The sequence below is a fragment of the Lissotriton helveticus genome, chromosome 1_1 (genome assembly GCF_964261635.1).
Source record: "Lissotriton helveticus chromosome 1_1, aLisHel1.1, whole genome shotgun sequence".
In the NCBI taxonomy this organism is placed as follows: domain Eukaryota; kingdom Metazoa; phylum Chordata; class Amphibia; order Caudata; family Salamandridae; genus Lissotriton; species Lissotriton helveticus.
In genome coordinates, this window is record NC_136057.1 from 1,324,378,588 (window position 1) to 1,324,394,189 (window position 15,602).

The 15,602-nt window shown below is 44.4% G+C and overlaps 1 protein-coding gene across 3 annotated transcripts in view; it reads left to right on the forward strand.

The window, feature by feature from the left end:
• The first annotated feature begins 5,170 nt into the window (after nucleotides 1–5,170).
• PNPLA6 (patatin like domain 6, lysophospholipase) overlaps nucleotides 5,171–15,602 on the forward strand; it is a 262,435-nt gene continuing 252,003 nt past the window's right edge. For all 3 annotated transcript variants that reach the window (XM_078682176.1, XM_078682170.1, XM_078682183.1), the window contains exon 1: nucleotides 5,171–5,309. The gene's annotated coding sequence lies outside the window, so the exon portion shown is untranslated. The remainder of the gene's footprint in view (nucleotides 5,310–15,602) is intronic.

Below are 15,602 nucleotides of genomic sequence, written 5' to 3' on the forward strand. Positions count from 1 at the left end.
AAAGGTGAAACATTAACACGATGTAGGTAAAAAAATTGAATACATACATCAGATGCCTTGGAAATCCACAGAAATATTCAATTTTAATCTGGGGTTGTTGTATTCATCCGTTGAAAGAAAATCTTTAGTTCATCAATTGATTTTCTTCATGAAGTCTTCATTAATTCAGTTGAAATTCTTCAAAACAATCCCATCCTCGTGGCCACTGAAATGACTTCAGGTAGAGTAGATTTGAAGATGAAATAAGTAGTTTATTTATAATAACAACCCCAGGGAGAGCCAAGACCAACACATCCAGTAACTGCTCATCTGTGTACTGCTCCCTGGATTCCACACTCTGGAATCCAGTGAGCACAGAGACCATGGAACATTGCATCATTACAAGGATATAACAGTTACATAATTTGGAAAACAGGAAAAATAGCATTAATACAGAACACATTGCAGTCTGCATATAAGCATTACATGTAGGAAAGAAAATGTGGCGTAAAATTCTTAAAGAATTTGTAAGAAAAATAGTCTTGCAAGGCTAATCAATAATTAAATAGTTGGCAAAAATCTCCCATTAAGAGAAATAAATGCATAAGACAAATAAATCTTTTCAGACCTAATTAATTAGTCAAAGCATAAACTTAAAGTTTAGCATCTAAATCTAAAAAGCCTTTCTATCTGTTGCTGTTTTTGTATCTGTTTGTGTCTAAAGAGAAAAACAGCCCGCCCTTCACAGGCCTCAAAGGAATGTGGCCTGCAGTGCCAAAATATGACGTGGAAGCAAGCAACCTCCCCCTGACTCTCCTCGGACGCAAACTCCGCCCTTCAGCAATCTCCCGGGACGTTTCTCGTACCTAACCCATAGGATGTCTGGCCCAATCTGTTCCCTCTCTCAAGAGCTCACACACCCCCCTAATGAGCCCAGAAGCCAAAACCCCTCCAGAGAGATCATTATTTTATACTCTAATTCTTGGCAGACTACACAAAAATGTTGCATCTTCAGGAAAACCTGTACGTGATTGGTCAGTCATGATGGCATGAGTTCACACTACCCTGACTCTTCTAAAAACCTGACTTTACCAGTTTTAACAAAAGAAGCATACATGAATAACTACATTTATAAACATTTGCAACATTTACTAGGAAAAATGTTTCATTCTAATTCTTCCTTCCTTCCTTTCACAGCGCAGTAGGACGGATACTTTAGTTAGCTGGTACATTGGCACAATCACAAGAATGTACAGTTCAAGATGTCCTTGACTTCTTGTCATGAGGAAAGCTGGCTCAGTCTGCGCATGCACCCTTTTCTGAAAAGGCATGTCATAGCCTTGCTGGATTCACAGGCAGCCATTTGTCTTAGGCCCCAAAAATAAAAGAAACACAAAGAGAATATTAATTGCATGTAAATCAGCCCATTATGTGTCCCAACTCCATACTAATACCCCTTATAAATGTTTACCTAGACAAGCTATTAGTGTGAAGCAGCTTTTCTATTATTTATGACAAGATGCAAAATAAATATGCAATGTGCAACATAGCATTTTCATGCTTTAGTGTAAATTTTAAAAGCACACACAGTGAATATAGCGCACACAGTTAATACAGCACACACAGCAACATGCTTTAATGTTTTAGATAGCTTTTCATGCAAAAAAGCATTTAGTCCCCTGTGTAGTGTTTGGTGCAAAAATAAAACAATGCCTGACTGCAGATGAACTCTGCTCCATCACTAGTCATAAGCAATTAACACTTAATTTGTGGCACAAATGTTTACTTAGTTGAATTAGGATAAATACACTTTACCTGTGCTCACTCTCTCAGTCACTTGTCATGCAGCCGGCAGACTACTCCTCACAGCAGCTGCTGAGGCAGTGCCGCCGCCAAGTGGGCTGGGGTCGGGTTACGTTGGCTTCCTCCCGCTCTAATGTGCATTTACACTGTAATGCGACCTATATTTGCTGCCCTAACTTTTCTGACTGTTACAATGGCCTGCCTCATACTGAATGACTCTCAGCCGGCGCTGGTGGGCCTGGGATCGAGTGCGGGATCTCATATTTCCGAATTACAATTTATCGCAATTTATTACCGGACGTGGCGGCAGTGAGCAGCTGCTGGCAGGCTGTGCCTTGTCCTGGCGACCTGCGGGTCACCTGCACTAGGCGGCTCTTGCAATGAGTTCGTATGAGCTGTATCGGGACCGCACTGACTTCTTGATCAGAAATTCAAAGCGCAGGCAAAATGTATGTCGCTCACTTGCAACATGGTAGCTGAGCAGGGGGGCAGACCTGGGACTCTCCGCTGTCCATGTAGTTCACCGGTGGAGGTCGTCGGGGGGTGACCTGGTTAACTCGCGGGACATCCATTTTTAAATAATTTCCCGTCCGTGGCACACGCGGTGCAAGCAGCCTTTAAATTTATTCTGTTCAACTGCGGCCGCGCAGCGCCGGGCGGCAGCGTCAGGACGCCCCGCCTTAATTGCTATAGGTGTGAGTCATCACGTCCTCACTGATTTATAGCTAACACACAGTGCAGTATCAGGTCAACATTGTTACATTTTATCACAGTAGTACCGCGGAATCTGTGCCACGTCTAAGCATGCCGGGAGCAGCGCCCATGGCGCTGCTGCCTCTCTAGCTTAGTTTCAGTCTAAATATGGTGCATGGATACTAGAGCTCCAGCTTTACACCTAAGGAGGTTCTATGATGCGTGACTTCTGTATTTCAGTGCGGTGGTGCGGACCACCACACTGAAATGCGTTAGAATCACACCTGATGCGTGATACTTGGCAGGGCTGCCTGCCCCCTTGAATTTAAGGTATAGTTACGCCCCTGACCCTCTTCGTTACTTTATGAGTCAAAACTGTGAGTAGACAGAACACTAATCTCACCCGCAAGTGCATTAACCACCAGCGTTATCTTACCTTTATTATTTTTCCTGAGAATTGTTGGCAGCAGGTAGTTTTATTTTAAAATGCAGCCTAAGCTCTTTGTGACCAATTAAGTATACCAGAACAGATTTACTGTTACACGTGTCCTTGTTGCAAATTTCATCCTGGCAGGTTTAAAATAAATAAATGTATAAGTTGACTGTTTTCATGATTTCCCCCCCTCTGGTGGCTCCCCGTCACTCTCGGTGCCAACACCTGACCTCCAATTTATGGGTTTCCACTCCCAAAGTAATTATTTTCCATTTCCAACTCTGGCTAAAGGGTGCGGTGTGGAAAGTCGGGGGAGCTGACGGACAGATTTCCCGTTGACAGGGGGGTTAGGCAGGGCTGTGTGCTTGCACCGACCCTGTTCTGCCTCTTTGTCAACGGGGTAATCGCCCACTTAAATGGTATTGAAGACTCTGACGCTCCAAAATTGAACGGCAGCAGGGTGCCTGCAATCATGTTTGCAGATGACACCCTGCTGCTGTCCAAAACCCCGATGGGGATCCAGAGGATCCTTGATTCTTTCGTGGCCTTTTGTATGGATAGGGGCCTAGAAATTAATGCTGGAAAAACAAAATTCATGGTCCTGAATCCAAGTAAAAAATTGCGCCCGAATCCACTACTGGGAGAGGCACGGTTGGAGAGAGTCTCCACCTTTGACTACCTAGGTGTAACCCTGAATGAGTCCATGTCGTGGGGGGCGCATCGGACCAAGGCCAACCTCAAACTAGTACAGACTACTGGGGGCATTGCGCGGATGCTGAAAAAATCGACTTATCGGCCCCTGGGTCCGCTCATCCAGATCTACAAGGCGCAGGCCAGGGGCGCCTCAATGTATGGGGCGGAACTGTGGGGACATACACCATCTTGCAGTCTGTCGGTAACTGAGAATAATTTTATCAGACAGATAACCGCACTCCCGCCAAGCACCCCGCTCCTTCCCCTGAGGTTAGATCTGGGATTGAGACCAATAGCCGATGAAATAGGACTCAGACCCATAGTCTTCTGGCGAAGACTGTGGAGTAGTGAAGCACTCTCTGCCTACAGGGCTGAATTAAGGGAGCTGCTATCCCACCCGAAAGCGTCACAGATTCCCTGGTTAAAATATATCCATAACCTATGTATGGTACTGGGGTTTCCTGATCTTTGGTCCGATCCTGCGGATGCCTCACTAAATATCTCACGCAGAAGTTTGGTTGATACCTATTACGCTTATAAACTGTCCTTGGTCATAGAAAATCAGCGAGAGGGATCACTGACCTCTGTGTTTACGTTAGGTAAAGATACATACAGGATGGAAAGGGTGTTGGACGCCATGTCCCCGGTGTTGGCCAGGAAGCTGTTTCTGCAATGGAGATACGGCACCTTGCCCCTGCGGGCTTTCACCAGCTCCTGGACAGACCCGCCCTCCTCCAAGCAGTGTCCAACATGCTCTTACGGTGAGGAAAGTGATCTCCATGTAGTTTTGTTCTGCCCCACGTACTCGAAAGCGAGGAAATACTGGCTTCTCCCACTTATTAGAAATCTTGGTGGTAGAGAGTATCTCCCAATGTACAGAATTTTAAAAACTGATCTTTCGAGTCCAATTGTGTTTGCATTAGCTAAATTTCTCACTAATGTCTGGCATATGCGTACTAGTTTGCTGAAGTCACGGTCCCTGAGTTAGCCCCAAGTTTTTTTAAATGTAACCCTGATAGTTTTTACTCACAGATATGAACGATTTTATAATGTACAAATATGTATTATTGCTATCGATGATGTTTTATGGTTTATATGTTTTATGTTGTTGTGTATCTTTGATGGCCGTATGGCCGAAATAAAGATTGAATGTTTCATATTAAAACGAGAGTTGCATTGGACTTCTAGGTATATTTTGTCCTCTTATAAAACCAGTTCTGCAAGTTCCAGAATGAAAAGAAAAAAACATGTGCACTGCACCGGCTCCCCAGGCATGGACCATAGACTTCGGAAGCTGTAGGATCTAGACTAGATACATGACATTTGAATGGAGTGTTCTGCCTGTCAGCCTCTGTGCTCAAACAGCTTTAAATGGGGGAAGGACGTGATTTGTGATCTTATAATTCAAGCCATCTGGTGCCCGCAGCGTGACGCAGATAGCCAAGGAGCAGTGAACGATTTAGGTGCGCACAGTGAAGTCAATATGCTTATTGCTGCCACCTATAGGCCCTGCCTCATCCAACATGGCGGTGCGGGTGTGACGTTACGTCTCTGCGTCGGCCGGCCGGTACCCGCAGGGCTGCACTCGGGGTGGATGGCAGCGGCCACCGCGACCTGTGGAGGTCGAAGACCTGAGGGAAACACCGGAGGAGGAGCGAGGAGGGTGCGATGCCCAGTATGGATAAACCCCCGGACATCTGCGGGCCCTGTGAGTACGAGGAATAGCGGGAGGATGGACGAGTCAGCAGGGGCTGGCGCGGTGAAGATGGGGCTCTCAGCTGCTAGTGATAGTGCTGCTGGGCAAAGACCACAGCCTGCTGCGGAATACGCACGTTACTGTAGACGTCTTTGCATAGGCTAGCGAGGACTTCTCTGTGTTTAATGTGGTCCATAGGCTACGTGCCCCTGTGTTTATGCGTTGTCGCCGAGGGTGTGCTCTTTAATTTACTGGTACATTGAGCCGTATGTCAGCAAGAATGTCCGTGAATTTACAGACACGTTGGCCCATAGGTTGATGAATATATATATATATCCCTGTATGTAAATACACGTTGCTCCAAGTGTCACTGTGGATGGCCCAGGATTTATATGCAAATCGATCCATGCGTTACTGTAATTGTCCCAGTATTTACATATTCACGCAAAGGTTACTACTGTTAACGTCACTGTGTTTCAGGCACTTTGATCCATAGGTTCAAGATGATACATGCACCCTTAGTGAACGTCCCTCTCTTTATATGTACATTGGTGTACGGGTTACCCAGGGTGCACCTGTATTTACATGCATATTTCTCCGTAGGTCACCGTTGATGACCCTGTAATTGCATATACATGGGTCCACAGGTCATCGCAGATGTCCTTGTATTTACCTGCACTTTGGTCCACAGGTTTCTTGAGATGCCGCTGTATTTACATGCATATTTCTCCTTAGATCACCGCGCATGTCCCGGTAATTGCATTTACATTGGTCCACCATCCACAGGATGACGTATGTATTTACACACGTATCTCTCCATCGGTCATCGCAGATGTCCTTGTCAGGGCCGGTCCTAGAACTTCTGGGGCCCTGGGCGAAAGAAAAGTTGTGAGGCCCCTCTAATTTGCATGTAAAATCCAGTTGCGGCCAAGGTCTCGCGGGGGTTCGCGCGCGCGGGGGGGGAGTAGTTTAAAAATAAAATAAACTTACCTTCCCAGGTCTTGCGTCATCTCTGCTCCTGACCTGCTTTCCTTCTTTCCTGCTACTAGCAGGAACAGGAAGCAGGCAGCCTCCCTTCCCTAAGCCAATCACAATGCTGCAATGTCAGCCGACCAGCCTGGCGCCTATGGGGAGGCCATTTTCTCCATGTAGGGTGCACTGGTGCCTAGATGGAGAAAGGCCAGCGGGTGCATGACTGGTGGGCAGACCAAACAGTCAGGGCCCTTAGCAGTGGGCAAGGCACTCCTCCCCTGTCCTAAAGCAGGCCCGCCCCCAACCAAACACTTCTGCTTTCTCGCAGTGCGCGTAGCAGAAACATAAAATGGTAGTTTTTGCATTTTGTGTTTCTGCTTTTCGCACTGCGAGAAAGCAGTGGGGCAACGCTCCTCCGCCCTAGTGGAGGAGCTTTGAAAGTTACATCGCGGGACTATTGATCTTATTTGGCATCCCTGAAGAGACCTCACGTCGATATCAGTAACAACATGGGCAAAAAGATAAATATACAAATTAAATAAGTCCATATATTTTAAATCTGTATTAAATGGATTAAATTTGTCACATTGGATGGAAAAGCTAGGTGCAGGTCTTACAAAGATGTATATTAGTAAAGTAAAGTCCACATTTGTAAAGCGCACAATCACCCGTAAGGGTCTCTAGGCGCTGGGGGCCTTCGGGAAGATTAAGCGAGCTATTGCCCAGAGTCACATGGTGCTGGGCTAACCTGCCGCCGGAGCCGGGGATCGAACCGTGGTCCCCAGATTCCAGCGTCAGTCGCCCTGGCCGCGGCGCCACACCTCTTCTCGTTAACCTATTGTTTCGAGATAACTCCATGATACAATTTCCAGTTCTGCCTCATAAAGGGGGGAGATACTGTGAGGTAATGAGGGGCGGGATCATTCAAAAAATAAAATGACACAAGAGAAAACCTCTCGCACCATGGATATAATTGCAAATTTCAAAAGGCCCCCTTATCTTTCCGTGCCATTATTGTGCTACCTTAGGATGACATTAATACTTCGTAATTTGTTTTAACATAAACCCTCTCATCAGTATCCCACACGCACATGCTAAGAGACATAGGACAATCTTTTTTGTGTGTAGGCTCTTTACTCGCCAGAATTATGTTAAGTTTAAAACACAACACATATAGTAACCATTACATTGCATGACACTACAATGCATGACACTACAACGCATGTCATTACAACGCATGTCATTACAATGCATACCATTACAACGCATACCATTACAACGCATAGTACCCTTACACTATCCAACACTTACCCTACTGTTGCACCCCCTGGAGTTAGAATAGTAATTTTTACCCCTACACTACCCAACACTTACCCTACTGTTGCACCCCCTGGAGTTAGAATAGTAATTTTTACCCCTACACTACCCAACACTTACCCTACTGTTGCACCCCCTGGAGTTAGAATAGTAATTTTTACCCCTACACTACCCAACACTTACTCTACTGTTGCACCCCCTGGAGTTAGAATAGTAATTTTTACCCCTACACTACCCAACACTTACTCTACTGTTGCACCCCCTGGAGTTAGAATAGTAATTTTTACCCCTACACTACCCAACACTTACTCTACTGTTGCACCCCCTGGAGTTAGAATAGTAATTTTTACCCCTATACTATCCAATACTTACCATAAATGTAATGTAGTGGTATGTGTTGTAATGGTATGCGTTGTAAAGGTAGTATGCGATGTAATGGAATGCATTGTAAATGCAGTTTCTTAAAATGCGATGTTGTGTCATGCGATGTAATGGAATGCGTTGTAAAGGATGTTGTGATGTGAAAAATGTGTTGTAAAGGCATGCGTTGTAAAAGTATGCTTTGTAACTTCATACAACCCATGGTATAGGCCCAGATTCATCAAAGGAAAATCTGGTCGCAAAGGGGCAGATTCCCAGAATCTGCCCCTTTGCGACCGGTATGTTTGCATTTGGGATGCATCATCCCAAATGTAAAAATCGCAAATTGAGAATTCGCTAAATTGCGATTACTTGCATTTAAGGAATCTCAAATTGAGATTCCTTAAATGCAATGCATTAAATTTAAAAAAATAGCGATTTCGCTAATAGGGCACGCAAATTACGATGAAGTACAACTTCATGGTAATTTGCAAAAACTTTGAAAAATGCACTAAAGTGCATTTTTCAAAGTTTCATGTTGCGCACACACATGCCCTAGGGTCATGCGTGTGCGCAACATATGTGCACAGATTAATTTCAGGGGTGCAACAGGGTGTCCTTTGGACACCCCTGCACCCTTGTAATCGCATTCTCATTTTGCGATTCGCTAATTGCGATTCACAAATTGAGAATGTCTTCTCATTCCTTCCTATGGGCCTTTAGGCCCATAGGAATGAATGGGGAGGTATTCCTTAATTGCGATTCGCAATTTGTGAGTTGCAATTAAGGGATTTTAAGAAATCGCTATTTTTTTTGTGATATCTTCATGCATTGCATTTTGCTATTCCTTAATAGCGAATCGTTATTTTTCGCTATTAAGGAATAGTAAAATGGGTTCTTCATGCATCTGGGGGCATGTCACCTAAATGCAGTACAGTGGAAAATATATAGTGTTTGCTCCAAGTAGGAGTGCACTACAGTCCTGGCTCTACTGATTTAACCAACTGTTTGATTCTGGGCAAATAATTTTGTCTCTGTGCCCCGTCCACTGATTTGACAGCAGGGCAGCACTTTGAAACAGCTTTCATGTGAGAAATAGACATTAAAAGATTACTCCCCGGAGAGGTAGAGGTGGGGAGAAGATGTGTTACGTCAGGGCTGCTGATTTTTGACGGTGTCTCATCCTGTGATTCTCGCAAGTCACTTAATCACACTGTGCCTAAAAAAAGGAATATGTCCATGTTTTGTAACTGGTGCTCACGTAAAGCACTCCAATACCTTTGGGTCAAGTTTGCGCTATATAAAAAGAGCAGAAGAAAACGGGTTTCATTTACACATTGAAAGCTATTTGCATTTAAATGACGGAAGGTGCTCCTGATCCTTCATGGTGCATGCCCCCCCTCGTGTGCTAAAGCGCCTTCTTTTCTGCCACTGACCAGCATCTCTTTCACAGCTCATCAGCATCTGAAAGAGTGAGCGTTGCTTGTCTTTATAAATGTTAAAACTGTCAGACCCCAAAATGCGCGCTAATTGTCACTGGCGTGGGAAGTGGACAGCATCCTTAATCACAGGTCAAACCAAAATTCAGAAGGGCCTCGCGCGACAGTGGGGCTGCAAGGCCCAGGGGGGAAGGGGCCCCCTCCCTGGGGGTTAACAGCCATTGCCAAGGGCTGCGAGGCACAGGGGGGGGGGGCCTCTTCCGCTATTCCTACACAAGCCTGTGAAGCACAGGGGAGAGGCAGCCCTTCCCTGGCCCACGCAGTGCTCACCAAAGGCACGAGGCTGGTGGGGAAACACTTTTGCGAGGCCCCCTGTTGATGGGCTGAGCTCGGGGCCCTGGGCAGCCGCCCATGCTGCCCATGCCTAGCGCCGGCCCTGGTCCTTGTATTTACTTGCACATTGGTCCACAGGTTTCTTAGATTGCCTCGGTATTTCATGCATATTTCTCCTTGGATCACCGCGCATGTCCCCTTTATTTGTATTTACATTGTTCCACTGGTTTCCTGGGAGGCCTCTGTATTTACAAGCATATTGTTCCATAGGCTACTGCGGAAGACCGTGTATTTGCATGCTCATTGAACACAGGCTACCCCCTGGATTTACATGCACATTGGTCCATTGTATCTGTTCTCGGGGAGGGGTGTTTTATGCCTCAGACACAGCGGCTGGGGAGGGGCGACACGGTGGAACCGAATCAAGAACAGCGGCCGGCCTGGCTGAGGGCTCGAACATTTTGTACAGGGACATGGTAGTGTTGTAATCTGATTATTGCCGCAGGGAGTCTTTTGTTGCTCTCCACTAAATTCCACACAACGCTGTCACAGCTTCTCATTGTCGGGACGCCCATTCCATCAGGTCAAAGGCTTGTTGTTAGTCCACGTTGTCCTCTGGTTTACGCAGAATTTCGTACAACTGTATCGACGACGAGTCGTGGCAGAAAATGACAACCAGTGCCGGGCTGGGTACCAAAAGGAAAGAGGCCCACATTTATGAACTGCGTAGTGAAAAAATACCCCACGTTTGTAAATCGAACAATTGTGGACTTATTGTTTTGTTGTCTCTAAAGGGGGAGGGGGGTCGCAATTTTCGTGCTTTCTGTAGGCAATATGAGCAGTAATATTTGAGAGATGCAACTGTCAAATACACTAAATTATTTCCCTATCAAAAATATAAAAAAGTTGACACAGCCCTGCTCTTGTACCCACAAAGTGCGACTGATCCATACATGCTGCATGCAATAACAGCATCCACAGCCTGCACAGTGCTGCTGCTACTGGCGCATATTCTTTAAATGTTTTTATTACACTAGCCCACCACAAATAGCCAAAACTAACCCACCATCCTACACACAGCCACAAAACAGTTTGGCTTCAAGGAGTCAACAAGATCAGGAAGTTGGGGCAGGTATACATTGAGAAGGAGGGGGCGATAGCTGTTGAGCCCTGGAGTGTTTCGGGTTCCGTCCCATTCAGTGAAATACGCTGAATTTGTCCTTGTGTAATTTACCTACACCGGGACACAATTCAGCAGCACTTATACATCGTCTTCTTTCTGTTCAGATCAGCAACCTAGGGGCATCAAGTGGGCTTTCTTATTTCTATTTCCTGATATGACCAAAACAAAGGCCTGATTTAAAGGGCTACCAAGCCGGCTTTTGTTTGAGGATCATTCTCGCTGGGAACCCAATACTTAAACTCCAAGGGCCTCATTTATGAAGGCTTGCGTCAGTTTTGCGCTTCCGATGCGTCACTTTTTGTGACGCATCGGCGGCGTAAAACATGGCTCCTGTTGCGCACTATTTACAAAGTGACGCATCTAAGCAGATGCGTCACTTTGTAAACCCCTGCGCTACATTTTACCTGCGTCAGGTATAATGTATGCAGAGGGGGCGTTTTCCCGCAAACAGCCTCGTAATAGTGACGCAGTGAAATCTATGAGATTTCACTGCGTCACTTTTAGGACGCTGTTGCGTCAAAATCTTGCGCCTGCCTCACAGCAGGCGTTAGACTGACGCAAGCCCTTTCACATGGGGCTTTCCCCATGTGAAAGGACGCATTGCTGGAGTTGCGTCACTTTTGTGACACACCCCAGCAATGCGTCACTTTTGCGCTTACAGATACGTCAGAAATACTGACGTATCTGTAACTCCTTGCGACATGATGCGTCATACTGTAAATATGACTCATCAATCATGTCGCAAGGAGTGCGTACTGAGAAGTGACGCATCGCAGCTTTCACGCAGCGATGCGTCATTTCTCATAAATGAGGCCCCAAGACGGTGGCAAAGAAACAAAGCCACACAGTTTACCGCTTCAGAAGTATTTTCGAGAAACTACGATTTTGAGGCAGGTTATTCACTTTGTCCAACCTCCCCTATGTAAGAGATGTGCACGCGGTGTAAAAATACCAGATAGAAACAAATTGACTTATTAGTTAAGGGTGTTAAGTACCCACCTCAAGTAATAATCACTATCCTGTCGGGGCGAAACCTAACAGTCACCAAATAAACCTGAGTTCAACACCTTGGTAGCTATGTCAGAGAGCTAACAGTTTTGACTTGGGGCAGCGTGTAAAGTATTTATACAATACTAAAACAGTAGTAAAGTTGAAATGGAAAACAATAAAAATCCCAAAATAAATTAGAAGCACAAAGTGATGTTTAATACAGAAAATTCCAAAAAGACAAACTGGGGATATAATTTTTAAGTAGGAATAGCACCAAGAAGCTCAAAGTCCTATGGCTGAGACGGAACAGGTGCAATTTGATGATGGTTGCGATGGAGCGCAGATTAGATACACTAACTGGGTTCATCCTGGTAAAAGATTTTACCTCCTGACTTTAGTCTTTCAAGTTCCAATCCACCACAGGAGTGCACTTCTAAAGACCCCAGGACCTCAGGGGAATAAAATAGAGACTCAAAGGCACTGTTATTTTTAATTTTTTCTACTGTGTGTGGCAGTGTAAGGTGTCTGTGCGCTGCAGCAAATGGTACGTGCGCCAAGGAACTGACCGTTCACACAAGTGTAAAGCGCACCTGCCAATATCAGTGGCATTTGCTACTCCAAACTTTTGTTTTAGAACTAAAGCAACAAAGGATCATTTTTACAAACATTCCTCCATGCAATAAGGTATTAAGTCAGTTTTGTGACGACATAGTGGCATACTCCAAGGACACAATTTGTTTAGTAACATCAACACCCCAGTTAGAGAAAACAGGAATCAGAAGGTTGAACTATTATGAAATTATACTGACTACTCTCAATTAGAGTGCTGCCAAGGATCGTGCACATCAAAATTATACAGAGCAAGTTGTACAAATACATACAATTTGATGCACATACTATTGATAAATATCATGCTGACCCTGCCAAGAGGTAGGGTGAGAAATGGCTATACCCAAGCCCTACATGGACTGTGGGAGGGGCCTAGGTAGAGTGCAGATTAGTCAGGTACCGACACTGGATGTGCAACATGTTTGCTTCTCTTGCCGGTCCTTGCCATTTGTCCATTGCTGAAAAACTTGATCTAGGTCAAATTTCTCATTTAAGAGGTAGGCCCTTGTCCTCATCGGGGTACGTAGGTGATTCTCCTCCAGCCTGTTTCCTAGTCTATTTCTTAATTTGGACTTGATTGCGTTCATGAGGCTGAATCCTTATTCACAGTCTGCACTTGTAGCCTGAAAAGTGGCACAGACATCAGGAAACTGAAATACAACATTAGACTGCACAGCATTCCAGTACATTTCACCATGTCTTGATGGGTCCTAAACAACTTGACTTTTACATGTTCTGCCACCACATACTTATAATCACTGTATTGCTGAACAAAGTCATTAGGTGTTTCTCAATCGCTGAGGACCAAAACCTTCTCATACTTTTCAACAAGTATTTGTACATTCCTAGTCCCAATATCAAACTAGGATTGTGTTGCTGCTGCATAGAAATCAAAGCGAATACATTTCTTAAATTTGTTTTCAGGGAACCTTCTTTCCATGTGCTCAAAAAGAAGTTTGACAAAAGACAAAATCAGCTCACTGTCATGCTCTCTGTATTCTCTGTACAAAGTATCGAATCTCTTATTTGTTGCTTCGAAAGAAAGTGTCATCCAAGTACTGTTCTATGATTTGGCCAGTTTTTGCTCTTGCATACTGTATACATTCAACAGTGGTCAAAGAGCGTTTCTGAAATAACTTGCACAAAGGTGCACATTCACCCGGAATGTCATTCAGTTCTGCAAGGGAAATATGGTAGTTTGAGTCAGATATTTCTTTTGTAGCAATATTTAGCAATTGGGTCATTCTCAACTCTCTCATGCTCAAAGTATTTAAGAACAACCTTCTAGTTATGCAAGAGTGCACAGACTGCAAAATTCCTTGAAAGCCTTCAAACATCATTCAGTGGCTGAAACGAGACTGTTTCACATTCAGTGACTAAAGTGATTTCGTCCATCTTGGACTTCCTTACGGGAGACTGGTAGAACACAGTATAGACAGTCTTCAATAAGTTCTCAATTTCCTTGATCATCAGTTCCTTTTTCCAGGCATCATCAACCCCCAAATCTTCTCGGTGGGCAACACAGTGCTGCTCAACTAGATGTGAAATGGATTGTTTAAGGTGAGTATCAGGACTCGCCGGGTGAGTAACGGACTCGCTACTCTGAGCATATGTGCGATTCGAGGCAGGGCTTGCCGTAAATGATTTTGCAACAGTAAAACGCTGCGGTTCACTGACTTAGAATTCCAAATGGCACAAGTGGATTCATAAGATGGCAGCCACACAACACTAAGGTTGCAGCTCTAGTGGTTTTATCCTTAAGGTCTCGCAATGTTACCAGGAAGGTTGTGAAGTGCTCTCGGAATGTTTTGAGCGGCTCACCTCACTGCAGTACATACCTCATGAAGCGTTTTCCCCTAACGTGTGCAATTCCAGTTTGTTTTTTAGACCGGATAGTGTTGTGTCGTCATGCATGAGTGTTAGGGAGATTAGTGTCTCTGTTCTTTGTGTCAGTATCAGGTGTTGAGAGCAATCTTAAGATTTTTAAGTCGTGAGGAAGTTCCTGTGGATAAAAAGGACAGACATCCAGTGAAAAGTTATACTTACCAGCATTTCTAGATCTAGGTTGAGAAGGACAACAAAAGTCTGATTTACAAATTGGTCACACAAGTACTAAACTTGAAAAGAAATTGAGAGAGAAAAATGTACTGAAGAATACTAGTTATGAAAGCTATATTACAGACATTATTTTTTATGTATAATAAAAATCTCAGAGAAGAATAATTTGCAAGAATAGCAGGAACAAAGCAAAAGTGTAATTTAGCAGTAAGAAGATAAACAGAGAAAAGGAAAGACCGAAGAGAGTATACACATAGTAAAGACTTTACAATAATACATACTAAATAGAAGAGGACCAAAAGAGCTTTGTCTAGAGGGTACTAGCAGTAGCAAAAACCTATAGTGAAAAATAATACTGTTTAGAATAGGGAAGAGTGTAGAGGTATTAATGGTGTCATTTTATGTTACAGTTTACTCAGTCACCCAATACAAAAGGCCAGTAAGAGCAGGCAGTGGTGAATAGTGAGCAGAACCTGAAGACCTAGATGAATGCAGTCTCTTCTCTCTATCCCCATCCCTTTACCCTCCTTGGAGCACTCCTAGTCCTTCATGACAATATAGGTGGGATTGAGGGAATTCTAGGAGAGGAGTTGGGAACTGCTCATCTTCTGCTCCTGTGAAGAGCTGGGAATAACCCTGTGAGTATAACTGTTTCTGACAGCGAGTAGCAAAATCATTTTTCTTTCCCACGTCACTGATGCGACCATCTGATGTAAATCTGACCTTTTCCATAAAGGAAAAAGAAGTTCTTGGCCTGACGAAAACAGTAAAATCGGGATCCCTGCTTGACTCCACACCCGCATATCTTGAAACAGGTAGAGGCAATAATCCTCCCAGTTTTGCTAAGGACACTAAATCCCTCCTTTCTATCCGGTTTAGTACTACCGTCTTTGAAAAATGCCGTAGTAAATCTCATCTTAAAAATGTCGACCCTGACCCCCAGCATATAGAACATAATAGACCTATATCCCTGCTTCCCATGATGGCAACGTTTCTTGAAAAACATATAAATCAGCAACTTTGTACTTTTCTGAAACATAATGG